General features: G+C 41.2%; 1 protein-coding gene across 6 annotated transcripts in view; it reads right to left on the minus strand.

The window, feature by feature from the left end:
* Positions 1 to 26582, minus strand: part of OSBPL6 (oxysterol binding protein like 6) — a 201375-nt gene extending 174793 nt beyond the window's left edge. For 2 of the 6 annotated variants that reach the window (XM_045857496.1, XM_045857330.1), the window contains exon 1: positions 26430 to 26582. The gene's annotated coding sequence lies outside the window, so the exon portion shown is untranslated. The remainder of the gene's footprint in view (positions 1 to 26429) is intronic. The other 4 variants (XM_045857605.1, XM_045857556.1, XM_045857690.1 and 1 more) reach the window with 3 other exon arrangements.
* Between the last annotated feature and the right edge of the window lie 329 nt (positions 26583 to 26911).

A 26911-nucleotide genomic window follows, 5' to 3' on the forward strand; every position in this document is an offset into this window, starting at 1 on the left:
ATGGAGGAACTTGGGATGGTAAACAATACAGTGTACAGATAAAAATGGAAGAGAGGGAAGTAAAAGAATAAAAAATATTAAAAACCTGGACTGATGCAAAGGAGGCTAGAGAGGAGAGAAAAAAGACATAGAAATTGATTTAATCCTAAATATATCAGTAATCATCTAAAATGTAAATAGATTAAATATTCAAACTAATAGATGAAGATTTTCAAACTAAAAAAGAAATTGTATTTTACATGACTTACAAGAGACAGAATTTGAATACAGAAAAGTTGAAAATAAAAGCCTGGATAAAGAAAGACGGCTTAGTGAGAGTAATGTCATACAAAATGATCTTTAAGGCAAAATCATTAATAGAGATTTTTAAAAAGTATTTCATACTAATAAAGGGGTCAATTCACCAGATAGATAGCACAATCATAAACTGTGCGTACCTGATAATACCACTTGAAAATTTACAAAGCAAAAATTTATAGAATTAAAAGGCAAAATTAACTAATCCATGATTATGGGGGTGGATTTTAACATAACTCTGTCAGAGGTGAAAAACAAGCTGGTAAGTTTACTAAGAATATATATCTTCCCATTATAATTAAGAAATTTGTGTCCTCTTAGTGCCAGATCTGACTGTCTTCATATTGTTGGAAATAGTTCCTCATATTGTACCTATTAAATCTTTTGGTAGAGGGAGAAAAAAAAGGGAGGGAGCAATGTGAGGAGAGAGGGAGAGAGAGGGGAGAGAGAGAGAGAGAGAGAGAGAGGGAGAGAGAGGGAGAGAGGGAGAGGGAGGGAGAGGGAGGGAGAGAGAGAGAGAGAGAGAGAGAGAGAGAGAGAGAGAGAGAGAGAGAGGGAGAGAGGAGCTCCCAGATGACACTAAGGGAGGACCCAGGATGACAGACATGCCCTGAGCACAGAGGGAACCATCCAGAGAGGTAAAGTCCAGCACACCTGGGGTTCTTATATATGACTTCACTTTCATGGCATTGAGATGTTCTCTAACACACCTCTGTAGACATCTCCTGATGGCAGGTGTACTTAGAGCTGGAAAAACCAATTGTGACAGGCTGAAAAATGGACCCTTACAGATATGTTCACTTCCTAATCTCCAAAACTTGTGAATGTTCCCTTACACAACCAAAGAAAGAATATTACCCTCTATGGCAAAAATATACAAGTAAGGTGAGGAGACTGAGAAAAAGCGCTTATCCTGAATGACCCCGGTGGGTCCTAAATGAAATGTGTCCTTATAAGAGAGAGGCAGAAGGAGTTCTGTCACAGACAGACAAGGAGAAGACAGAGGCAGAGGGAAGGGCGACATGGCTGCGAGCCAAGGAAGACCAAGGAACACCGGCAGCCTGGAAGCTGGAGGAGGCAAGGAATGGATGCCCTCCTAGGACCTATGGAAAGAGAGCGGCCCTGCAGACCCCATGATTTCAGCCCAATGTAACCAATTTTGGATTTCTGACCTACAGAACTATGAGAGAATAAGTCTGTGTTGTTTTAAGCCACCAAGTTCGTGGTGGTTTGTTGCAGCAGCCATAAGAAATGCCACTCCACTACACCATCTATGATGCCCCAGTCATATCACTTTCTCATGTAAAGAAAAACTCAACTCCTCCATTGGAGAGGGTTGGTAGAAAGGTTACTAAACTTTTGATAATGGAATTAAATTCTTCTGTAAGCAATTCAACATGAATTGAATTTCCTAACCCTCTCCTTGCCTTGAAAACCAAAGGAAGATAAACAGTATCACCAAGTATACAGGTGACACTGCCATGGCTTCATGGTTTTGTGCTCTGACGTTGTGTCCTACTGGTCTACTAGACTCAGAGGAACACTACCAAGTGTTGATTCCGACTTTCACACACTGCCTGTGGGCTCAGTCTCGTTGCTATTTTTTACTTCACAATCCCTGACCACACGGTATCACACAGTCTAAGTTCTCACTCTCCTTCATGTCGACATAATATACAAAAGCTTTTTACCCACACAAGAATCAAAGAAGGACCTTTTTTCTTTCTTTCAACCTATTAAAAAACACTTTAATCTATCATACATGACAAAATTAGATGCTGACCTTCTCAAAATAAGATAAATCCTAACAGCACAGCTATCATATATTATATTACTGAAAGAACCGTGGAAAAATTAGATGCATAATCTGATTAACCAGCTTGCTTTGCTGAACATACTTGAGTAGTTAGTTGAAGGTTATATACTGACTCAACTGTGACTAGTTTTAACATTTTGATATGCAACGTTAAAAGATGGCAAAATTAACACTTCTTTGTCCAGCTTTTGATACTTCTTTAGCCAAGAGCCAAATGCTTCTGAAGTGTGACAAATGATTGCTCTAATTAAAACTGATCAAACACTTAGCTGTGCTGCTTAGTGGTATAATGTCCTTAAGAGGATTAGACAAACAATTCTGGAAATACACAAAGCCATCACATTTGTTAATGAATTTCAGGCAGAAAGAATAAAACACTTTGGTGTTTAAATAAGTAACTACATGGAACTTCTCATTTGTTCAGTGACTGCCTTAAAAATGACTTGGATCTAAGTATTGGAAAAAACTTCTTGCTCTGCTGCTTGGGTTTTTTGCTCTCTGCCAGTGGTTTTGATTATAAGAACTTTAATACTGTGTATTTTATCAATGTTTTCCTTTGTGATGAGAACTCTTTATGTCTTGTTTAAAACTCTTTGCTGACTTCCTTTGTTTTACATGTTCAGATTCACAATCAATCTGAAGCTGTCATTAGAGGAGTAGGACTAATCAGAAGGGCAGGTAAAAGTCTGAGGACTTCCGTCCCCCACATCACTTTCACCGACATCATCCAGGGCGAACTCCACACTCTCTTGTTTCTTTCAAGGCCATTACAGCCATTGTCAACACCACAGAGAACTTCTGTCCTCTGAAATCTTCTTTCTTCTCACTCATCCATTCATCTGCTTTCCTCTTTGACTACTTCCTTCCTGATCTAGTTAATCATGCGCTGTCACAGCAACCTCTCTCTTTTTAGCACCCTCCCTTCCCCAGTCACTTACTCAACACAATCTCAGTCTCCGAGAGAAAGGAGTATGGTTTTGAAGCTGCAGGGAACTGGGTTTGTAATCTGATTATACAATTTACAAGCTGTAGGACTCTGGCAGTCACTTGACATTTCTATTTTCTCATCTGTGATATGGAGAAGGGCTGGGGCTGAGGGGGAGGGGAAAGTGGGGTGGGGTTGGAGAAGGATTATCAATAACAATACCTTTTGGGCCTATTGCAGGGAAGAGAAGCAATGTATGTCAAGACCCAAGCACAGAGCAGGCACTAAACAAACAAGTAAGAGCTAAAAAAAAAAGAGCCATCAATCAATTAAACCACTGGTCAACTCACTTGCTCTGAACATCAATGGAGACACTTACCACCTCAAGTAGGCTTTCCCATCCACCAGGTGGACCAGGTAAACTTTCGCTGCAACCCCTCCAGGCCTCTATTTCACTCACTGTCTGCATCCTCATTCCAAAACAAATCCCTGGGGCAAAGCCACTGCTGGCTGAGATGCAATAACAAGGATCAACTTACCTTCCTATTTGAAACAACCAAAGAGCGGACAAAACATATGAAGAAATGGTTTTCCAAGACACTCTGAGGCAACAAAAACAGTGATCTCTCAAAGATCAGAAAGTGAGGTAAGTCCTAAGATTTTTCCAGTTCACTTTCTTGAGTTCCCATCCAAGGCACACAGAGGGGGAAGCCGGGCAGGCACCAGCAGATTACTGAGTTGAGAATCCAAGATGGCCAAGGCAGCTGTAGTTTGAAGGAAGTAAAGCTTCACACAGAGAATTCTGGAGTTGTGCAGAGAATTCTGGAGTTGTGCAGAGATTTCTCCTCAAGAATTAAGCTGGGTCCTGCTCACAGGTATAAGGAAACTAGAGGCTGGAGAAAGAACTGCCAGAAAGGATTAGAGATTACAGTTGGAATGCCCTCACTCACACAGAACCGAGAACAGTGCCTGCTCACCAGCCAGAGTGGACACCTCTTTCCTCAGGGGACACTGCACACAGTACACAAAAGAGTCTTGCCCACTCCTAAGTTCTTATTAGCCTTAAATTAAATAGTCCCACCTACAATATGTTAAAGGAAGATCTAAAAGAATGTATTTCCAAGTACAAGGCAAAACAATGCTCAAGAATATTTATAGGAATTTAAAAATATCCAGCCCCCAACCAGGTAAAATTCACGATGTCTAGCATCCAATAAAAAATTACCAGGTTTACAAAGAAGCAGGAAAATTTGACTCATAATAAGGAAATAAATCAACCAATCCTAACCCAGAGCTGATAGAAATATTAGAATTAGCAGATGAGGACATTAAAAGCTAAAACTGTATTTTGTATGTTCAAAAAGTTAAACAGAGAGATGGAAGATATTTCAAAAGACTCAAATGCCACTTCTAGAGATGAAAACTACAAGATCTGAGATGAAAAATACATTGCATCGGGTTAATATTTTAGACATTGCCAAAGAAAAGATTACTAAATGTGAAGACAGCAATAATAACTATACGTGCTGAAAACAGAAAGGAAAAAGAGTTTTTGAAAAAATTGAACAGATTATCAGTGAGCTATATGACAACTCCAAGGAGTCCACTATATTGGTAAATAGAGTCCCCCAAAGGAAAGAAAGGTGGAGAAGAGATAGGGAAAAATATTATTTAATTCATGGCAGAAAAATTTTAAAGTTGCTTGAAAACTAAAACCTCACAGCCAAGAAGCTCAATAAAACCCAAGCACAAAAGACATGAAGAAAACCACATCACGGCACACCCTAATCAAACTTCCCCAAACCCGTCATTAAGACAAACACCTTTCAAGCAGCCAAGGTGAGGGGTGGGGTGCACAATATGTACAAAAATAAGGATGACAGCTGATTTCTCCCTGGAAACAATTTAAGTGGGAAGTAACATCTTTAATATACTAAAAGAAAACAATACGGACAATACTGTCTACTCGGATCTTTATATCCAAAAGAAAACCATACTGACTCTTTACTCAGATTTTTACATTTAATGAAAATCGCTCCCAATGCTGAAGGCAAAACAAAGATATTTTCAGACACGCAAATTTTGAAAGAATCCATCTCCACTAGTCACAGGAAATATTGGCCCCCAGGACAAGAGAGCCCACAGCACAGCGGCTCTGAACTGGGCACAGAGCCTGGGTGCCTCACACGACCCCGGGCTTGCTGGCCTAGGGAAGAGCTACAGGCTGTGAATGAAAAAGGGGCTATGCAATAAACCGACAAGCTCAGGGGGGCACAGAAAGTCCTGAGAAAGAAGCTCAGTAACCAAGAAAGTAACCACACAGGATGGTCTGAGCACAAACTCATGACTGAGCAGATCAGAGAGGGTAATCATGCTCCAGGACTATAGCTTCCTTAGCAAAGGCCAACCTTTACCTTCTGTGAGCTCTGTCCATTGTTCCCAGGCATCTAGGATAACACACCTTTGCAATGTCAACGTAATTCCTTTTCTGGCCCCTCAAAGGCATCACTGCAGGCACCAGAGCACAGAAGCCCTCACAGTGTTCCCCACAGAGCACATCTCCATGCTGTGAATGTTAACTGTGAACTATCCTGGGCCCACCAAGGTAACAGTGGTCTATTTCTCCAATTTGCCTTTTATCCAATCCTAGGGATTTCCACACTTCGCTTCCTCCCACTTCCTTTATCTACCACCAACGGATGTCATGCAACCCTCCTTGTATCTCCTCCTTTGATTGTAATGTATAAAATAAGCTGCAAAACTGCCATTCTCTGGAGCATTTTCTCAATTTGTTAAGATTTTGCTTAATGGCAATTGTCAATCTGTCTCAAATAAACTCATAAAAATTTTTAAGAAAAGGAATACCACTGGTCCCGTCACCATTTTCTCTACTTTTGCACAAATATCGGCAAATCAACCCCAATGTGTTCCACGAAGCAGATCAGGGCAGCTTAGTCACCAGGCACCCGCTGGGCCGTACAAGTCTAGCACTGGCTCCGACCCTCACTCAACCACTCAGAACCTCAGTTTCCTTATCTACAAGTGAGGAAGGAAGACCAGATGATTTTTAAGTTTTTTTTTCTGTGACTCAGCAATGCTGAAAAGGCTAATGTGCTAGTTAAGTCTTCAGGTATTGAGACACTAAAGAACATATAGTGGCAGACACTTCTGGCAACTGTTTATCACAAAATATTCTCAAAGTAATCTGAACCATTATCATGATGAATGGCCATTCCTTCCCTCTTGTTATCATTCCAATTTTATGAAAATCAGCTGACTACCAACGGCAAACTCTTGACATGGACTACCATTTTTAACTGAGGTAACGCTGGTTTGTAACATGACTTAAATGTCAGGTATACAACATTGTAATCCGACATCTGTACGCATTATTGCAGCGTGCTCACCAGCACAGGTCATCTGTCACCACGGAACTGTCCCCCTTTCCCCACTTCCCCCTTCCCTTTCCCCCAATATTTTCTTTAAATAAAGTACTAACTATAACTACCTTAAAATCAGAAAGATGATTTTAATCTTAATTCTCAATAAAATCACATACAATTTTAGCATAAAATTTTAGGAATATTTCTCTAATGGCTTTCTGGAATTCCTAAAGAAAATCCATCTATTTTAGAAAGGAAATTCCAAGAAATTATGAAAAATGGCATAAAATTGTCAAGTATCACCCTCCCCCCACAACACACAGTAGTACCTTCTGGTACAAAGCACCTTTAGATGCAATATCACCACCCGAGTTTCATATTTAAACCAAAACTTGGGGGAAGGTTTATGAGCTAATGTATCAGGGACAGCATTCTACCGCCACCCTCAAAAAGAGATTATTAGTCTCCTGTTGTAGGACAGTCATCACACCCATGTCTGTGGAGGGGGAAGGAAGAAAGGTATCAGGATTTCTGGGTAGCTTTTAAAGTATCTGAAAAACAGAACCTTGCCTGCATTTAACTCATAAGTCACTGCTTTGCAGAAAAATGTCAAATGGCTTGTTTTAACCCCAAAACAGGAGCTCCAACTAGAGAGGAACTGGCAACTAAAGAGCTCCAGCATCTCCAACTTAAAGAACTCCATTTTAATCTTTGTTCGCTTTGTTCCTGGCTTTGAAAAATCTAATCCGTAAACCTCGTCATTACCCATTACATGGTCATCTCACAAAGAATAATGAAGCATTCTTCTCAGAGTTTTAAAAAATATTTATTACACAGAGAAATAAATAATTGTCAGATAGCTACCCTCCAATGGACATTTGAGAACAGAAGTACAGCGCTGCTTTCCCAAATGTTCTCCTTTGAAGCTTCAGGGGAAAACTCTGCAAGTCTTTTTCCTTAGTGCTCCCGAAGATCAGAGTGTAAATACAAACTAAGGAAATGTATAATTACCATGTATAATAGCAAACAATGTACAGTGTAATTTTATACAAATCAATGAACAAAAATTATGTATTCAACAACACTTACTGAATGGCTACTATGTACAAGCCCTGTGATGTGGGAGCTAAAAAGATGAATACTGAGGGCTTTCTATTGCTACGAAAAGCTCTTTAATAGCATTAGTTTTGGGGATTTAACGGGTGAAAATAAAAAACAACCCTTAGTGGTTATCAGTCCCACGGAGGCTCCCCAGGCTGCCGGAGCAGTCACTCAAAGGCAGCTAACAGCCGAAGACTCAGTATCACAGCGAGCCAGGGAACCACAGCGTACAGCCCCAAACTCGGGCAGTGAAATCAATCTGTTTTCTTCTAATAAGGCCCAGAAAAACACAGAGCAGCAAACACATAAGCATCCTTAGGAGCAACTCAGCAGAACTATTAAGTGTGAGGAAGGGGTAATGGTTGGGGTTTGGGGGAGAACAGGAGAAAGGAGGGAAAAGAATGTTCCCCTGTTGTGCTGTGTATAATGCGCTCCTGTGTATAATGCGCACGCATGTTTTTAGCCCAAACTTTCAGGAAAAAAAATCTTTTGTTTAAAAATTTTAATTCAATTATTTATATTTAGATACTTATTTTTGTATTATAAAGGAATTTTAGCATTTATTTTTTAACATACGATGGTACAAGAGATTTTATGTAACAAATAACTACAAAACATAACAACAGATACAAGGTACAAGGAATCTTATATAGAGATATGGAATTAGTACTACCCGTGTATAATGCGCATCCTTATTTTTCCCTCAAAAATTTCGCCAAAAAAGTATGCATTATACACAGCAAAATAGGTAATTTTTATTTGTTTAAAGTAGAATTTTCATACAAAGCCAAAAATTTAAAGGCTGCCTTTAAAAACTGACACAGGGAAACTCTCATTGATTTTATAAAACTGGGTTTTACGTTTGTTTCTTTTAATCGCCACTTGAGATTAATATTTGGTCATACTTACTCTCTGGCAGATAGCATTTGTACTCTGAAGACAGGAAAACCATAGCATTCAGTTCAACACCCAAAGTGCCCAATGGAAACATGTTACAAGTTTCTCTCAGAAAATTTTTAAAAAATCATAAATTATCATTAAGTAATAGTCACTAAATACCAGCAATGTATTCAATGTCAGGTGAGTTAAAGTTAAATTTGAAAGACTTTTTTTTAATTTAAATATTTATCCATTAACGAACAGACTGAGAACCAATTTTATTCTCAGTGGCTACTTTAGTTGTCGTGTATTTGCTGCTACTACTTCTGTGACAGTGATGATTCCCTAATAGTACGGCTGACATTGTCCAGGTTTTACGGTGGGCCTGGAGAGCACAGAATATTCCAACAACAGTCTGAAAGTTAGGTCCTAATACCACCCCCATAGTACAGTTAAGGAAATCGCTTTGGCAAGTTACTTAACTTCTGTGTGCCTCAGTTTTCTCATCTAAAAAGGAAATAATAGCCCTGGCTGGGTGATTCAGATGAGTACAGTTCATTCCATACACCAAAAGGTTGTGGGTTCAATTCCAGGTCACGACACACACCTAGGTTGTGGGTTCGATTCCCGGTTGGGGTGTCGAGGTCTATATGGGAGGCAACCAATCCATGTTTCTCTCTCATAACCATATTTTTCTCCCTCCCTCCCTCCCTCCTTCCCTCCCTCTTTAAAATCAATAAACATATCAGGGGATTTAAACATATCAGGTGAGGATTTAAAAAAATAAAATAAAATAGAGCTAATAACAGTACTAACCAACAGCATTATCACTGAGGAATAAATGAGTCAATTCAAATAAAAATTCTTAAAACAATGCCAGACACAATAAACTGCAGATGCATCAGCTATAATTGTGCCTATTTTCAATACTCACAGGCAAATCCTTTTACTAAGCCTTCTCATGCATTCTTAGTGGGAGTAAAAACAATCTTTTAAAAATGTATGAAGGGTCAGGCTGTTAAAGGATACATGAGAAAACCCCAAGAGTGTTCAAATTCCTTAGCCCTCAATCCATCCACTCTTGGGGGTCATCACAGTTGTCCACAAAGACCTCTACACAGAGCCATTCTGATAATACCAAAAAACCCACCTAACTATGCAACCAGCATTAAGTAAAGCATGGCATACACTAGCATTAAGAGTAACATGGGGTAGTCTGCATCTATTAAAAATAAAATTTAGTTACGGAGACAGTAAAAGGATAACTGGTGGCCATGGGTTGGGGGAAGGAGGGATGAAGAGGTGAAGCACAGAGGATTTTTAGGGCAGTGAAAATAGTCAGTATGATACTGTAATGGTGGATACATGTTGTCATATATTTGTCAAACCCATGAAGTGTACACCACCAATAGTGAACCACAGTGTAAACCACGGACTGTGGATGAGATGACAGGTCAGCAAAGATCTGTCGGCTGTAACAAATGTTCCCCCTCTGGTGTGGAGTGTCCATGGTGGAAGGTGGGCTTGTTTGGGGGAAGAGGTTATGTGAGAAATCGCTGTATTTTCTGCTCAATTTTGCTACGAAACTAAAAATGCTCTAAAAAATAAGCCTATTTAACACATAAAGTGTAGGAGAATAATCAATAACAAAGAAATATTCATGATACATTGCTGAGTAAAAGAAAGCAATTTGTAAACAATTGAAGGAATATATCCAAACATTAAAAATTAGTTTATAGGAGCAATATTAAAATACTTTTCTGTATTTTACATTTTTCAAAAATGAACTCATATCACTTTCACTACAGACAAAATTTTTAGGACTTTCCTTTAAAATATGAGCCTGGACTTCTGGTCAAGATGGCAGCATAGGCAAATACAGCTCACCTCCTTGCACAACCACATGAAAATTACAACTAAACTATAGAACAGCCATCACTCAGAACTGTCAGAAATTGAGTTGAATGGAACTGTGACAACTACAGAATTAAAGAAACCACATCCAACCAGACTAGTAGGAGGGGCAGGGACATGGAATGAACTGGTCCCACATCCATGTGTGGTGGATAAAAAATTTGGGGGGGATATAACTGAGGAGTGAGGAGTCCCAGCCCCACATCAGGACCCCCAGCCTAGGCCTCTAGTGCCAGTAAAATAAGTCCCATAAAGTCTGGCTGCAAACACCAGCGGGAATGAGTCAATGGAAGAAACTGCTGGAATCCAAAGCAGTTTCTCTTAAAGAACTCACACAGAGACTTACTCAGACTCACTCCTTCTGAGCTCCAGCACTGGGGTAGCAGCTTGAAAGGCACCAGTGGCATACAGGGAGAAAATGAAATGTCTGGCATCGAGGGATGGGGGACAGCTCTTCTCAAACAGAAAGGCAGGCAGAGGCCTTTTCTGAACCTCTCTCCCTCAGAGCCACAGAGCTGGAAGGTGGGTACCATATCTGAGACCCCACCAACCTGGCTAACACTGTTAACCCCACCCTGGAGATCCTCTGAGACTCCATCCACCCCAACATGGAGTGCTGTGAACAGTGGCTTTTCCATATGAATGGTTGGTCTTGGCTCATACTTCACAACTTCCTAAAGCCTATCAAACAAGCAACAGCCAGCCTCAGCAAGCTCTTAGCCCCAGTACTTATTGCTAAGTGACCCCAGGCCTGGCACTAGCAGCAGCCAGCCTAGATTCACAGCTTGGCTTCAACTGGGAATCTGCAAGCCCAGCACAAGTAGCAGCCATCTCAGATTGATTTATAGCTCAGACATGGGGGCCCCAGGCAGAATACACATGGGGGCTGACCTTGGCCTGTACCACCTAGGAAAGCCCAGGGCCTGCACATCCAGTGGACCACTACGAACCACGTCAGAGCACCACCACCCGGCCCCTGCACAGCTGATCCTTCACGGAGGGCAGGTTGGTGTTAGTTGTCACAGCCAGGCCTTGTAGTTGACTGGCCTGGGTAAGTCCCTCCCATTGATCTGTCAACAGCAATCAAGGCTCAACTAAAAGAGGAGGGTGTACTCAGCCAACACGAAGGATACACTTCAAGTACCCAGCCTGGGGAATAGGAGAGGCCGTACATTGGACCCTATAGGACACCTACTACATGAGACCACACTACCAAGACAGGGAGCCATAGCAGCTCCGTTCCTAACACACAGAAACAGTCACAGGGAGGCTGCCAAAACGTGGAGACAAGAAACATGGCCCAAATGAAAGAACAAATCAAAACTTTAGAAAAAGAACTAAAAATAATGGAAATAAACAATCTATAAGATGCAGAGTTCAAAACACTGGTTATAAGAATGCTCAGGGAGCTTAGTGAAGATCTCAACAACATAAAAAAGATCCAGTCAGAAACGAAGGATATGCTAATTGAAATACAGAACAATTACAGGGTAACAACAGTAGAGTGGATGAAGCCAAGAATCAAATCAATGATTTGAACGAGCATAGTGTAAGCAGCCTCTGGGACACTTCAAGCATGCCAACATCCACATCACAGGAGTGCCAGAAGGAAAAGAGAAAGAGCAAGAAATTGAAAATCTATTTGAAAAAATAATGAAAGAAAACTTCCCTAATTTAGTGAAGGAAATAGACACACAAGTCCAAGAAGCACAGAGTCTAAAAAAATTGGATGCAAAAAGACCCACTCCAAGACACAATGTAATTAAAATGCCAAAGGTTAAAGATAAAAAGAGGATCTTAAAAGCAGCAAAAGAAAAGCACTTACTTACCTACAGGGGAGTTCCCATAGACTGTCAGCTGATTTCTCAAAATAAACATTACAGGCAAGAAGGGATTGGCAAGAAATATTCAAAGTCATGAAAAGCAAGGACCTACAGCCAAAATTGCTCTACTCAGCAAAGCTATCATTTAGAATTGAAGAGCAGATAAAGAGCTTCCCAGACAAGAAAAAAAGCTAAAGGAGTTCATCATCACCAAACCATTATTCTATGAAATGTTAAAGGGACTTATTTAAGAAAAAGAAAAAGATCAAATCTATGAATAATAAAATGGCAAAAATACATATCTATCAACAATTGAATTTAAAAAACAAACTAAGCAAACAAGAAGAGCAGAGACAGAATCATGGATATGGAGAGTGTTTTGTTTTGTTTTTTGTTTGCTAAATGAGAGTGGGGTGTGTGGGAATGGGTGAGGAGGTGAGGAGATTAAGAAGTACAAATGGAGTAAAAGGGAGAAAACTGTACTTGAACAATGATTAAAATTTTAAAAAAAATTTAAAAATAAAGAAGTACAAATGGGTAGTTACGGAACAGTCACGGGGATGTGACGTACAGTGTGGGTCACGGAGGAACCAGAGAACCTATACGCATGACCCCAGGGCATGAACGATGGTGGGGGGATTGCCAAGGGGAGGGGAGGGTGCTGGGCTGCACTGAGCAAAGGGTGAGAAATTGGGACAACTGTAATAGCATAATCACAAAACATAATTAAAAAATAAAGAATAATAAACAAAATGTCACCCACTTTTCAATTTAGTTTTTGAACAAAGGCATATATATAAATAGGAAAGAAACAATGGCTGACATGAATGACACTTCTAACATCTCCATAACCCTACAAAAAAAACTCACCAATTACTTAAAATCCTGTATCTTTGAGATATTATGCATTTGTTCCACAAATATTTACAGATCGCCCATCCTAGGTCCTGGGACACAGCAGTACCTAAGGCAGACCCTGAGAACAGGGAGGAGACAAAAGCAAATGAACACATCGTGAGATGTTCTCAGACTGGGATGCGCTGCAGGTAGAGAACGACATACTTCAGGGAGGCCTGGGGAAAGCCTCTCCGATATTCGAGATGACACAGGAAAGGTGAGGAGGAGCCCACCAGGCAAAGCGAAGGAGGAGTAATCTAAAGAAAGTAAAAAAACAAGTGCCATGGCCCAGGTTTATTACCCAGGGAATAAACCAGGTTCATTTAAAGAAGGGCAAGGAGGCCAATGTGGCTGGTCATCAGTGAAAGCAGGGTGTTCAACTCTGCATCTGAAATGCCTTGAGGTTACTGGACAGCTTTGTCTGGAATAACTGGTTAGAGGCCAGGCTTCAGGACCAGACAGGCCAAGCTCAAATCCAGCTTGGTCACTTCTTACAGCTGGGACGGTGAGCTGGTCACCTCTTCTCTGGACCATAGCCTCTTCATCTGTAACGCGGAAGTAACGGATCTACTGCAAGAACAGATGCAACAGCTTTAAATGACTGGATGATCATCTCAAAAATGTTTAGGAGAACACCCGGCAGTCAAAAAATGCAAGAGAATGCTAGCTGGTCTTGAAAGTGATCTTTAAGGAATCCAACCTCCTAGAAATTTCACTGTTTGAATCACATCAATATAAATAGACTATATCCTATGACCTGATGCTTTTTCAGTTATATGTCATGTCCAGAAATTCTATTACATGTTATTTTCTCAAGAAAAGCCAATGAATCACCAGTCCAATCTCTCTGACCCCAAGGAAGATGAGGGGAGAATGCTTTTCATGGTCTCTCTTTGACTTTTCTATAGTATTAGGATGATAGCCCATTTATCTCCCTAGAAATTCTTTCCTCTCTTGGCTTGGGGACATGATTCCCTGTCTTTTGCCTACTTATCTAACTGTTCTTTCTCTACCTCAGATATCTCTCCTGTTCTTCCCATTTCCTAAAAATGTCATCAGTTCCTAATTTTTATCCGTGCCCCTCTTCCCCACAATACCTCCTCTGATGCTTCCCTGCCTCCAGAGGTACTCACAGCACTAAATCATATTCTTGATGTGACACTTACCTCATTACACTTTGTATTATACTAAATTATGGCTTACTTCCCCCACTGGATGGATAAGTTCTTGAGAGCAGGACTGACAGCTTAATCATCTTTCTTCTCCCTTAAGACCTAACAAAATCTCTTGAACATAGTCACTGCTATAAGTTACTAAGTAGATAAGCACATAAAATACTTTTAACAGATTATTATCATTAAAACAGAGCTTTGCAAATACTGTTGGAAATTTTCTTCTCTCTCTCACATTAGCTTTTGATTTCTAACAAGGCATAATAGACACTAACTGTATTTACATCTCCCATAAGTTTTTCTATTATGAATACTAATATATCAATTTTTAATTAACATGCTAAAAATAATAACTAGCACTTAGACAGCACTATGTGCCCATTCTAAGAAGCGTATATGCATTAATTCATTCTATCCTCCCAACAATCCTTTGTTGGAGGTTCTATTTTTGTATTTTCCATTTCGTGAATGAGGTAACTAAAGCAAAGAGTTAAACCACTTATTCAAGGTCACACAGCTAGACACGGCAAAGCTAGGATGTGAACCTAGGCAGCCTTGGTGGCCTCAGTCTGTGCTAGTAATCCCAAACCTTTCCTAAATAGCTATTCACTATAAGAATCTACTATACATAAGTATTTTTTAATATATTTAGAACTTTTAATAGAAACTCACTTTTTATGAATAATATATTTTTCTGTAATATAAACAAATATATCTGTATTAATTACATCAAAGTTTGCCTAAATTGTACATACAAAATTTACTAGTGCATATTTTCTTATGTCAATTTTGCATAAAATATTACAATATTTCAAGCTATTTTACCTTACTTCTGGATATTTAAAGGTATTACCAATCTAACATGGAATCTTGTTGACTAACTATCTTGGGAAATTTATATTTCCATATAGTTCTTTCTGTATTCTGTATTGATTTTTAAATTCAGAAAAAACTAAAATATTTATAAATCTGTGACATAATTCACACTAATGCTACAGAACACTCGGTGTCAGAGATGACAACCATAACAATGTTATAATCTTGTTGAAAATGACAATATACAATGTTAGGTTTTTAAAGGCTATATTTGGCCTTAATTTCTTACAACTAGAAAATAATCTCTAGTATTACAAAGTCTGCTTACTTCTCAGATGTTGTTAAACTTAAGCTTTTAGGTTAATAAATCTAAATATAGTGAGGGAGAATTCTAAGTCAAGTTCAGGTACATTAATGCCGACAGGCTCATTCCATAGGTCATCGTACTTGCTGTTCCATTCGCCAGGAAAGGATCTGCACCCAGATTTTTTTTTTCACAACCTGTCCCTTCCATCTGTCAGGCTCAACTCAAATGTCTCCACCTAGCAAGGCATCATTGCCTAGCCAGTCTACCCAAAGAAGCCCATTGCTATGGGTTGAATTGTATCCCCCACAAAAGATATGTTAAAGTCCTAACCCCCAGAATCTCAGGATGTGACTTTATTCAGAAGCAGGGTTGTTGCAAGGTAATTAGTCACAATGAGGTCACACTGGGGTAGGGTCAGCCTTTAGTCCACTAAGTCTGGTGTTTCAATGAAGAGGAGACACACAGACACAGAGACTCGAGGGAGAAAGCCATGTGAAGCAGGCAAGGTGAGAGCTGTGCCACCACAAGCCAAGGAGTTCCTGGGGCTGCAGAAGGTATCAGAGGCAAAGAAGGACCCACCCAATTTTCGATTTCTGGCCTCCAGCTCTGTGGAGAATACATTTCTACCACTTTATGCACCCAGTTCACGGTACTTGTTACAGCAGCCCTAGGAAACTAATACACCTACTGCCAACAGCAACTGCTCTTGCCCCATCAGTCACTTTTACTGTTGTCATAGTCCTTAATAGTATCTAAAACAGGAGTGTGCTTTACTGATTGTCTCTGTTCATTAGAATGTCAGTTCTAACACAGCAAAGTCTTTTCCTGACTTCAAAGCACAAAGTATATAGTAGATGCCCAAGAAATATTTTGTCCAATAAGTGAATGATCCTTAGACCAATAACAGGATTAAAGAATACCAGAATGATAACGCAGTTCCGATACTTGAAGCAACTATAAACCCTCCTATAATCTAATAGCAAAGTCTAATACCAGATTTATCTTGCACTTGAGTGAGACTTCGTACCATCTTCACTATCTGGCACAGTCTGGGAAATGAACCTTGGAGCAAAAGAAAAACAGCTTCAGCAAAATGAGAGGGAGGAAGAATTCCTTACTGCTTCAAAGATGTGGCTGAAATAAAATTACTTCTTGAACAAACGTTTTCTATGTGTCAGGAGAGAAGGCTTGTCTCCTGGAAAGGTAGTAGAAGCCTGATAACTACTGGAACGAGAAAGCAAAAGACCTTCAAGAAAAACAAGTCAGTTAGAGTTAAAAGAGAAGGATTCTGAGGTTATTTGGTAAAGGGGCAACGATTGCCTCCCCACAGCCATGCTGTCTTTCTGGAAGGCATAAACATGAACGGGAATCCTTAGACTGAGTCACTGGCAACACTGCAGGGGCTCTCTGGTGTTGGGGGCTCTGCACAATTGTTTAAAGTGAAGTCCATCCTGAAGGAGGAGTACATAAACACGGCTCACCTGCTTGTACAACCACAGCAAAGGTTACAACTAAACTACAAAATAACTATCACCCAGAACAGGCAGAAAGGCAAGCGATATGGAAGTCCAAAACCAAGGAATTAGAGAAGTCACATTCATTCATCCAGGTAGGAGGCACAGAGATGCAGAGACGGGGAGATGTGGAATAGGGTTGCACAACCACATGTGGTGGATAAAAATCGGGAGGGACATCTAGGGAGTGAGGGATCCCAGCCCCTCACCAGATCATCCAGCCTAGGGTTCCAGGGTTCCAACACCAGGAAGGTAAGTCCCCATAACTTTTGGCTGTAAAAACCAATGGTGGTTGGAGCAGCAGAACAAACTGTGGGATTCTCAAGCATCTCCTCTTAAAGGGCTCACAATGGTCTTGGGACTTACGCAGATTCACTCCCTCTCGACTACAGCACCTGGGCTACAGCTGGAAGGGCACCAGTGGCATAAGGGGAGAAACTGAAGTGTCTGGCATCAGGGTGAGTGCCAGGGCACAGCTCCCCCCTGGGAAAAACTCCAGAGGCCAGGCAGCAGCCACTGTCCCCTTTCAGAGCCCTCCTCCGCACACAGCCACAGAGTGCCCACACCATATCTGAAACTCCATCAACCTGGTTCACAGGGGTTGCCCCGTCCTGGTCTTTACCTAAGGCATCCAACTTTTAGTTGCACTTTCTTATATAAACACTACACTATGAAGACGGGGAGTCAAATCAGCTCTACCTAATACACAGAAACAAAAACAGGGAGGCTGCCAAAATGAGGAGGCATAGAAATATGGCCCAAATGAAAGAACAGAACAAAACTCCAGAAAAAGAACAAAACAAAATGGAGATAAGCAATCTATCAGATGCAGAGTTCAAAATACTCTGCACCAGTGATCAGGATGATCATCGGTGATCAGGATGCTCAAGGAACTCATTGGGCACTTCAACAGCATAAAAAAAGACCCAGGCAGACAAAGGTTACACTAAGTGAAATAAAAACAAAAAATACAGGTAACAACAATGGAGTGGATAAAGCTGAAAATCAAATCAATGATTTGGAACACAAGGAAGAATAAAATTCAATCAGAACAGCAAGAAGAAAAAAGAATCCAAAAAAATGAGGCTACTATAAGGAACCTCTTCGGACAACTTCAAATGTACCAAGATTTGAATCATAGGGGTACTAGAAGGAGAACAGAAAGAGCAAGAAATTGAAAACGTATTTGAAAAATATAATGAAAGAAAACTTCCCTAATTTGGTGAAGGAAATAAACATACAAGTCCATCTGGAAGCACAGAGAAGCCCAAACAAGTTGGACCCAAAGAAGTCCACACGAAGACACATCATAATGAAAATGCCCAAGGTTCAAAATAAAGAATCTTAAAAGCAGCAAGAGAAAAGTAGAGAGTTCCCTACAATGGAGTTCCCATAAGACTGTCAGCTGATTTCTCAAAAGAAACTTTGCAGGCAAGAAGGGGCTGGAAATAAGTATTCAAAGTGATGAAAAGCAAGGATCTACATACAAGATTACTATATCCAGCAAAGCTATCATTTAGAATGGAAGGGCAGATAAAGTGCTTCCCAAACAAGATAAAGTTAAAGGAGTCCATCTTCTCCAAGCCATTATTATATGAAATGTTAAAGAGACTTATTTAAGAAAAAGATCAAAACTATGAACATTAAAACGGCAATAAATCCACAACTATCAATGAATCTAAACAACAAACTAAACAAACAAGCAGAAGAGAAACAGATTCATAGATATGAAGATTATTTAGAGGGTTAAAAGCTGGGAGGCAGGAATGAGGGAAAAGATGCAGAGATTAACAGTACAAATTGGTAGTAGAAAATAGACAGGGGGAGGTGAAGAATAGTACAGGAAATGGAGAAGCCAAAGAACTTACATGCATGACCCACAGACATAAAACTAAAGCGGGGTTGGGGGGGGACTGCAGGAGGGAATGGGGGGTACTGCATTGGGGACGGCAAAGAGGAAAACTGGGACAACTACAATAGCATCATCATTACAATATATTTTTTAAAAATACAATAAAGTGAAATCTATACAACATTCTAGAGAGATTTCCATTTTTTAAAAAGCTCTGACATAAGGGGGAAAAGGTTCATGTTTACTAGGGGAAAGTCACCTCTGGGCAATATTTCTTGCCTTGAAAATGCCAGAAAAATGATGCCCTGCTGAGCAGGTACGTGTGCTCCGAGGGAAGCAACCTGATGTTCAACAGAGCAGACTCTTCGGGAGCTTTAAAGACAGAAAGGAAAAAAGGAAGAAAATAAAAATTAAAATGTAAAAAAAGAACAAAAAATAAAACAGGAAACAGACAGAAAAACATTAGAAAAATAAACAAACCCAAAAAAACAACAGCAAGAAAAACAAAACAAAAAAGTAAAAAAAGACAGAAAGAAATAGTAAAAAGGCTTGGCCCTAAAAAAGGAGCTCCCCTCTGTTTGGAAGAACAAAATACACAGGAGGCAACCAGAGGAAGGCATACAGTGGGACAGAGAACAAGGAGAAGCTGCAGTTGTCAGGGATGATTCATGAGGGATGAGGTGAGGTGGTGGTGCTAAAGGAGAGAGGGAGGGAGGGAGGGAGAGAGAGAGAAGGAGAGAGAAATATAGAGAAAACACCAACGATTTGTTGTTCCCCTTACTTGTGCATTCATTGGTTGCATCTTGTCTGTGCCCTGACTGGAGGTCAAACCCGCAACCCTGGCCTATCAGAACAACCCTCCAACTGAGCTACCAGGCCAGGGCTGTCTTACCAGGCTGTATCTTAATATTCAGTACCCCTTCGTGAGCTCTAGGAGGACAAAGGCACAATGAAACAATCATGCTTATGAAAAGCATGTGTTTAAGAGCAGATCATAAAAGGTTTTAGAAGTTATTATAAAAATATTCCAGGGAATGGCTATGTCAAGGGATGAATGGGGATAATCACATCGATAAAAGGAGAGTGGAAACATCAGTGATTCCGAATGGACTCCCAAAACCGAGGTCACTTTTTAAAAATGCAGAGTCCTAGACACCATACCAAAACTCAGGGGTAGCAAAGGATCTCAAGGCTGTCACCCATAAAATAACGTTTTTCTCCATTTTATCGTGGTAAGCTGCATCTGATGGAGTTGGAGTAGCAATGAACACCATCTCCATTTCTGTGCTCTCCCAGGCTCAGGCTTCTGACACCACTTTCTTCAAAGTCTGTTCTCCCCAAACTCTCACCTACACCCGGGTGGGCACTAATCAATGTCCCTGGGGTCTCCCTCCCAGTAAGATCAGCCAGCTAGGGGCACAGTGACAAGGGCAGGGCAACTGCAGGGAAGCAAGCTGTGCCAATTCCGCCCCAAAGGGCAACCGCTTCTACTTTCCCTTCTCCTCAAACTTTAGCCTGTCAGGGTAGCAAGGAGGGTGAGTCTTTTGGCAACTACCATGGACCTAAAGTTGCAAAGGAATGCTATTGGTTACAACTACTCAGCATTCCTGATCAGTACAAGTGAGCCTCAAGAAGTTTAAAGTTTATCTTGGTTTGATAGATAACCTGACACATTTAAACATCCAAAGAAGTAAGTATCCTTCCCTCCCCACCCCAACCACCCAGCTCTCTTCCCAAGAGGCAATCGTTATTACCAGTTTCTTGGGTCATCTTCGGGAGATAATCTTTAAAGTTACAAGAATAAACACATATCTATAAACTTGTATTAAACCTCACTGGCCATAGACTCCTCTGCAACTCGACCTGTTCCCTCATATCTTAGAGATCGTTCCCATCAGCAAATACAGAATGATCTCATTCCTTTTAACAGCTACCCAGTTTTCTTTCTGCTTGTAATTTATTTAAGCAATCCCATATTGATAGATATTTAGCTGTAAAACTTTTGTCATTACAGATAATGCTGCAATGGATGTCTGTGAAAATTCATTTTGCGACATACATCTGCAGAAAAACGTCTTAGATTTCTTGAGTTGAGAAGGTAGGTAAATTTTTACTTGTGGCAATCTTTCAAAACTGCTACACAAATGCCAGACCATTCTGTAGCCCTTCCAACAATGTAGGAGCTTGCCAATTTCCCCCCAAACCTCACTACCATAAGGTATTAACAGACATCAAGATCTTTGCCAATTTAATGGACTAAATAGTTTAAAATTACGTTTCTCTTATCCTGGGTTGAGCATTTGTAATTCCTTTCCTGTGAACTGTTTGTTCGTTGCCTTCACCCTTTGCCTCTGAGATCAGCAGTCGTTTTTCTTACTGACTCTTAGGAGCTCTTTGGATATTAAAGAGTTACTCCTTGTGTGTGACACATGTGATAAATGGGTTGTTTTGCTGGTGTGGTGATGTTTATCTTCTGCTTGTTACACATACTATATTTCCTTAGGTGGAGTTAAATGTATCAATATTTGTGCCTTCCTTATTCATTAAGATTTACCAAATATTTACAAGTGTATAGACAGACCTCTTCTCTAATATCTGTTCTCCACAAGCCCTCAGATTTCTACTTTTATTTCCTCTGTTGGTACTTTTTGAAATGAGGCTAGAAGACAACCTACTTCCCACCCTGACCTTCCTATTCCAGTATCCTGAGTTCCTGTGGATTCTGCTCTCTATCTACTTCATGGAGTTACGCACAAACCCTACGTTTGCTTGGCCTACCTTGGAGATCACACTCTTTTTATAGTTCTTGCTTCAATGTGAAGTTTAGTGAGATCAAAAAGAATTTAATGTCTTTTCATAATCAACATGCCATTCAAACTGTGCTACTTTTTCTATTCCAGGGAAATTATAAAACAAAAGTTGTTCAGATTGATGCCTATGATGTGAGAATATGCAAAACCTTCCCTAGCGGCTCCAGATAAACAGAAAACAAAAATGTTACCTTAATTAAAAATAAAATCAGACTTTAAACTTTATCTCCAGAAGTGGTTTTTTAACTATTTTAATGTTCTTTTAGATACTTTATTCTTCAAACTTCAGTAGCTGATAAGGTTGTTACTTGTTACAACATTGTATTATGTATAAAAATATCAAGGTAACATTTTCAAATTCATGACAAAACTTGAGCACTGGTTTAGCAGATGTGAAATAAAGTCATTGCTGGAAATTGAGGCCAGGTTTATTTTAGGTTTGATTTTTGAAAAAAAGATTCTAAAAATATAGTGCTGTTGTTCTCCCTTCTGTTTCCACACTCTTTTCAAAAGGTGGATAGGTCTGTCTCAAGAGCTACAATGAGAACTGCCTCCCTAAGATGCAAGATAAAAAAGCAAAAAGTAATGTTCTATTTCTGAATAGAGGGAACTCAATTCCCTCTACACTTTAATTTTCTCTTATATTAGTATTTGGAAAAAGAATAACAAAGAAGGAGACAGAAAAGTATATAGCACAGGATAATTTAATTTTTCTCTGTCCCATTCATTGATTAAAAATAAAAGCTATGGATACCAAAGGAGCAAACACCAGAACATTTTAAATACTGATATTTGCAGTGTTTATTCCTCTCATCATGCCCTCAAAAACAAATGTTTCTCTAAAAACTTACAAAAATTTAAAGATATATGTATGATTTTACTTCTTACGCCTCCACTCAAGGAAAACGATAGAAAAGAGGTTTAAAATCCCACTGCAGAGGTTGCTATGCGGTCATTTTCTCAATCACCTACACAAAATGTGGGTAAGAACTTAATTTTCTGTTACCAGCAACAAAAGTAAATTGTTCGGCATATTCCCTCCTAGCTATCCGAGTATTTGCAGTGGGGCGAGCGCCACCCTGGAGCAGACTCTGGGCCTCAGTTTGCCTGTCTGAAATATGGGTGCGGTTGGGATAGATTTTTTTTAAGCCCTTTTCAGCTCTAACATCTTATGAATCTATTAAAAAGGTCATTCAAGCATCAGCATATCAACCAAATATGAGTATTTCCAGTGTTTGGGAATTTTCCTCATATAGTTCATAAATTGACATACAGATTTTCTTAAACAGAAAAACAAAACCCATCATATTTTTTTTTAAAAAGATGATTTGTGAGGACAGGTGGGGGGAGCAGAAATCTGTACTTGAAAAACAATAAACAATAAAAAATAATAATAAAAGGTAATTTTTTGTCTTAATCATGAATTCTTTGTACTCAGTCTCATAACAATGGTGAAACATACCTAAATGACAATCTGCCACTATTTTACTTAAGTGTTTTTTTTACTTATTTAAACTTACTTAAAGTTATTTCAAGTTTAAGAGTTAAGTTAAATAGTTAACCCTGTCTCTCACCCAGTTACCCTTCAGACAGTACTGGGTATTAAGCTACCTGGGTTGGCCTCCATCCCAGCTCCGGTCGTTTGTCATCGTGCGATGCAGATTTCCCGGGACACTGGCCCTGTCAGAGGGAATTCCTTACCCAGTTTTCTTCAAATGGAAAACTCTCATCTCAATCAGCAGCCTCCGAAGTAGGGACCCTGCCTTGGGCCTTTCTCCCTAGCTCCGACCCTCAAATCCATCAGTTCCCTGGCTGTTTTCATGAACCCTTTGCCTGGCTCACTGTTGGACAATTTCACAAGGCTTCCTCCACTTCTGTTTTTATCATTTCCTCGGTCTGAGATGGCCTTTCTGTTCTCAGCAAGGCCTGCTCATCCTTCCCGCAGGGCTCCACCATGAACTCTGGCAACGCAGGCCCGAACACAGGGACCGCTGCCTCACCCCTCAGCTGTCACCGTGTGGATCTTCAGGTACATGCTCTGCCTCATAAAGACTCTGTACTGTCCTCACTTTCTTTGTCCTTAGAACTTTAAAGTCATCACTGATCCACACATGGCCCTCTATTTCTTTTTTTCTTAACAAAATGATTACCTATGAACTTACTACCAAACCTGAGTACTATATCATCACCACTGTCTTACATTCACCTATGTGTTCTTCCACGTGATAGCCTTCCGGTCAGTCGTCCCAAAACATAACTGTTGTCCTGTTTTAAGTTCATTATTCTCTTACTTTAAAAAAAGGTATTTCAATACACATATAAATGCTTGATTGTATTATGATGATTTGAGTTTGCTTGTCTCCCTGGCTCATGTAAATTAACAATTTTGAAGAATAATCTGGTAAGATCTAGTAAGTTGAATATTCATACATACACCCGTCCTATCAAAAATCCCATACCCAGGTACTTAACCAAGAGAAATACTTGCACATGTGCCGCAGAACACATGAATGATCAAAACAGCACTCTCTGCAATAGTTTTCAACAACAACAAAAAGGCTATCGGCAGGAGAACAGAGAAATATATTGTGTTATAGACACATAAGGTATGAATCTTAATAACATCATGCTGAAGGGGGGAAACAAGTCACACAAGTCAACAGATAGGATAAGACCACTTTTTCAAGATAAAAAACAAACTTAAAAAGGATTAAAAATATCCTCATTTTGAGAAGTCATGTTTTGTCCTCGCAAACTAGATGACAAACTCTTGAGGGCAGGGACACTTTTTATTCTTATTTGTATCTCCCACGTGCCCAGACCAGTGTCTCGAACAGATGGTGCTCCATAAACACTAATCCACTGAATGATCACCGAAACCTACCTAATGTAGGACTTTTAATAAAATTTAGGTTTTCTCCCTCATCTAACAGTTTCATCAATAAAGTTTCATAAAACTTTTATTTACTTATACATTAACTGAATTCTATTTCTGCAGTGTAGCAGTACAGGTCTCCAAACACAAACATTTCATCCTGGAAGTACTTTACCTTTCTTCTTGGAGTAAAGTTAACAGACAGTTAAAGCAATCTAGGGGCAAGAAAACTTATTCTATGTGATCCTGCAGGAGTCCAACACAATCGTATAGTACAAGTAAGTGACACTGAAACTGAGATATCCCCAAAGGGATGCATTCACTGAAGATATAATTGAGTTATCTCATCAAAACGGAAAATAAGTGCAAAAACAGTTTTTAGACTTTCAAAAAGCAAAGCTTTTAATTCCAAACCATTTTGTCTTTACTTTGAGAGAAAAAAATCATTTTAGGGAGAAACACATGAAACTTGGGGTAAAAGAATAAAAGGAATTCTATTCCACCAATCAGGGCCTTCCTTATAACCCAAGGAGGGCTATGCATAGTCTCTGTAGGTGATTATCGTCAAATTACGCTGCATCTTCCCTTCGACCTTGGGAACTCGGCTTGCTCTGAGTTACTGCGAGGTCTTCTGTTTCATTTATTATTAGTCTTTGTATCTGCAATGCTGTAACATTAAATAGGAATATCAACACTGGGAGTTTGCAGTACCTAAAACTGTAGAAAGGCTTCCAAAAACAAAGTGGGGGAGGGTTACAGCCAAGAGGAAAACAAAGTTAAGGATATTAAAATGAGATATTTTAAAATTTTACCTTTGAAGAAAGGCCACATTTAATTAGCTGTGATATTACCATCCATTAGCCTGCAATTTTTAAATTTAAGAAAAGACATTCAATAGAAAGTATTTTATTTGGAAAGATATCACAACTGAATACGACATACAATTTGTTAAAACTAGTCCAGCGACTGAAAAATGGAAATTGTAATAGAGAAAAAGCCTATAGGACTTTCGCGTCCGGGAGAAAGAAAGAATCCGGTAATCCAGTACGTTCACTTAGTTTCCTGTCATTTGCTCCATGTCCATTATGTAATGCTTTCCCCAGCTTTAGGTCTCTCTGTTTAAGCTACCGTCATGTATATCACTGAATTGCCACAAAATTAGCATAGGTCATAACTTTCAAAAAAAAAAGCTTAAAAGATACCATGCAGATGTGTCTATAGACAGTAGAGGCTTTAAAATATAAAATCTGCTGCTGTCATTACTTCTTCCCCGCTTCCTCCCCAGGTCTCCCATCCCCTCCTCCCCCAGATACTCGGGCGACCCAATCTGCGGGCAGTTCCCGGCTGGTTGCAGGGGAAGCACGTCTTGACTGCAATGCAAACGCTGTCCCGGTCTGAACCAGGGAAAGCAGACTTGGCCTGCCCGGGGTGTGGACGAGGGCTGCAGAGGAGGCTGCAGGGGCGCCAGCACCTGGTGGGCAGGGATGCCCCGTGAGGACAGTCCGCAGTGCACGCGCACAATAAAACCAAATGCCTAACTTCCCGGGCCGCTCCTCCGGCTCCAAGGATTCCCTGAAAGGTGCAGCGTAGGCGTTAGCTGGAGCTGGCGCGGGCGCTCGCACCCGCGCGGGCTCCGTTCTCCGCTGACAATTACATCAGTCCTTCTGCCTGCCCCAGCTTCATCCCCCAGCAGCCTGGGGGAGCCGGCGCGGGGATTTGAGGGGATTTGTGGGTTCCAGAGCCACGCGGCCGGAATTCCCCGACAACGAAGGGGAGGGGAGGGGGGCGAGTAGGGACCGTGACCCAGACGCCCCCTCCCATCTCGGCCGCCAGGCTGGAATAGCACCACCGCCCCCGACTCCCGGACGCCGGGCTTGTGCGGGCAGGCGAGCCCCCAGAGGACTGCGATGCTTCTGGGGCCCAAAACCGAGCTACCCACCCGTGCGCCCCTCTGAGTCCACGGCCCTCCGGACGCACAATGCCCCCAGCCCCGGCGCGGGCACCGTCATATCCGCTCCGGGGGTAACCTATGCAGCTAGGACACCTACCTGGAGGCGAGCGGCGGCGCCGCCGATCCTGCGGCAGCAGCGGCGGGAGACGGCCCCGGCGGGCGGACGGGCGCGCTGGCTGGCTGGGGAGCAGAGCCGCGGTCTCCAGCACCGACAGCGGCGGCGGCGGCGCTGCGCCTCCAGTGGCCCGCCGCGCCGCAGCCCCTCCTCTCCCACGGGCGGGGCGCGCTGGCTGGGCGGCGCTCCGGGCTCTCCGCCCCCGGCTGGCTGCCTGGGCGGGCGTGGAACCGCAAGTGGCCGGCTTTCCCGCGGCGCTCCTGCGCCGCCCCGCACTCCTTACTACGCCGCCGGGAGAGCCGCGGGGGAGGCGCTCCGGACCTCGGACTCGCTGGTTCCCCGTGCCTGGGCTTACCCCGGGCCCGGCCCCTTTGGGGAACCTCTGGTTCCAGAGATCGCCGCCGAGGAGACGGGGCTTCTCCGGGCCTGAGCACCCGGGAAGCGTCCCCGCCCTCCCAGGCGAG

The sequence above is a fragment of the Phyllostomus hastatus genome, unplaced genomic scaffold (genome assembly GCF_019186645.2).
Source record: "Phyllostomus hastatus isolate PE091 unplaced genomic scaffold, TTU_PhHast_1.1 phas_contig_1, whole genome shotgun sequence".
In the NCBI taxonomy this organism is placed as follows: Eukaryota; Metazoa; Chordata; class Mammalia; order Chiroptera; family Phyllostomidae; genus Phyllostomus; species Phyllostomus hastatus.